The 2,151-nt window shown below is 53.5% G+C and overlaps 1 non-coding gene across 1 annotated transcript; it reads left to right on the plus strand.

Annotated features, from left to right (window-relative positions):
• Positions 1-765: 765 nt before the first annotated feature.
• Positions 766-976, plus strand: LOC123047909 (small nucleolar RNA U3). Its single transcript, XR_006423221.1, has one exon. It is a non-coding gene; the product is annotated as a small nucleolar RNA U3 (small nucleolar RNA).
• Positions 977-2,151: the final 1,175 nt, after the last annotated feature.

Raw genomic sequence — 2,151 nt, forward strand, 5'->3', positions numbered from 1 at the left:
CTCAAGAATAACTCGCTGCTGAAATAAATATAGCAGTAGCGCATATCGTGGTTCTTAGCCTGACAGTAGAATAGGGGGGGGGGTAGGTATGGAGAGGCAAGATCCTAGCTATGGAGTAGTTGTATATGCAAGAGATTTATGAGTTCAGGCCCTTCTCGGAGGAAGTAACAGCCATACGTCTCGGAGCCCGGAGGCGGTCGACTGGATTATATGCGTATGAGTTACAGGGGTGCGAACCCTTTTCACTGAGGAGGGGGGTGGCTTATATAGAGTCTGCCAGACCCCTCCTGCCCTCAGTTATGCAGGGTTTAAAGTACATTAAGGCATGGCGTTACTGGTAACGCCTTACATGAAGTGCTATCATGACCATAAAGACTACTTAATGACAGACCGTTTGTGTGTAGAGTGACTCTAGATCTCCTGGTGGTCGAGTGAGTGGCTTCATGGTCGAGTGTCTTCGAGTCTGTCGAGTGGAATCCTTCCAGGTCGACTGAATGGTAGTTTCTTCTAGAGATGTCCTTGGGGAGGGTACCTTGGACAGGTCCATGACCCTACCCTAGGTACATGGCTTCATCATTAGCCCCCGAATGGATCGAGGTTTGAGTGAGGAAGGAGTTGAGAATTCTTCCGACCTGTTTTTCGTGCTATGAGTATGTCTTGTTCTGGATAAATAACTTTAGGTGACGGAACCAACTTCTTTTTCAGTCTCCTTGATCCATTCTTTGTATCTGTCGAGTGACTTGTCAGACTGAAGATTTCCTTCGATCGACCTTACTTGAACAGGATCTGTTCTATAGCTCGTACTGCTGCATCCTTTCCCAATAAGGAGGCAAACACTTCAGTCTGGTTGATGTACTCTGACCTCTGGGCCAGAGCGTGATTAACGGCTAGGATTGCTCTACTGTTCGCAAATTTAGCAGGATCTGAATTTCGGGAAGCGTGCGAGGCGGAGGAGGCCGCGGTACTCGGATGGGATAAGGCAGGAACGCCTCAATCTTCGCGCCACCCTTTTCGCCACGTATCGCGCGCGCAGCTGTTGCGGGATTTGACAGGATCGTCCGGGCCTACCAGTCAGCCACTCGGAAGTAACCCCATATAAGGCGCCGGATGGGGGTTTTTGAACAGTGCGCCCTCATTTTCTTCTCCCTCTTCGTCAGATTCATCTGCTGCGCTCGCCACCATCCCAGCGCTGCTGCTCTGCGCGTGCTTCGCCGGCGACGATGGTGAAGGAGAAGACGGCGGCTTTGGAGCGGGCGAAGAAGGTGACGGCGAAGGTGAAGGGAAGGGCGACCAGTCGGGGTGGAACCTCGTCGCGGGCCGGTCTGCCGCAGGGCTGGATCCAGGGCGACTGGATCCGCTCGACCATCCGCCAGAAGGACCTCGAGGACCTGGCCGATGAAGGACTGATCCCCCATGGATCAGTGAGGCTCCCGGGGAGGGAGTGGCAGCCGCAGCCTCAGGGGGGTGAGTGTGTCCTCTTGGCCACCCATGTTGACCGCGGATTTTCTTTGCCGCCCCACCCTTTCTTTCGAGGATTTCTGAACTTCTTTGGGGCTCAACTCCACCACTTCACACCCAACTCCATAGTATATCTCGCAGCTTTCGTGACCTTGTGTGAGAATTTCTTGGGTTGTCGACCCCATTGGGGCCTTTTCAAACACATTTTCACCTGTCGCTCCCATACGGTGAAAAAGGCCAATTCGATTGACGAGAAAACCCAAGTGATTCATATGTGTGGGGGTCTTGGGGTTCAAATGAGGAGTAAAAGTGCTTTTCCAGCCATGGTCCTTCCTGAGTCGGTCCGAGGGTGGCAGTCGACCTGGTTCTACTGCCAAGACCCGCCGTCGCCAGGGCAGTCGACTGGACTCCCTCCTTTCTCCATGGATCGAGTGAGCAAGTCGTCCTCTCTGAAGGTGGTCCCGGAGGAGAAGGCTTAGGTCAAGGTGCTGGTCGAGCGAGTAGTCCAGCTCATTCGTGACGGGGTGACAGGCATGGATCAGGGTTTTCCTTCGACGACGCATCCAACCACTTCAATATCGAGACCATCCGATGTGGATGTATTCTGGCACTGAAGATTCCTCTCGAGTCCACCCGGAGGAGGTCGAGGATGCCACACTGGAGAGGTGGATGACTGCCATCACAGGGAACAAG

This window comes from Triticum aestivum, chromosome 2B (assembly GCF_018294505.1).
Source record: "Triticum aestivum cultivar Chinese Spring chromosome 2B, IWGSC CS RefSeq v2.1, whole genome shotgun sequence".
NCBI classification, from domain to species: domain Eukaryota; kingdom Viridiplantae; phylum Streptophyta; class Magnoliopsida; order Poales; family Poaceae; genus Triticum; species Triticum aestivum.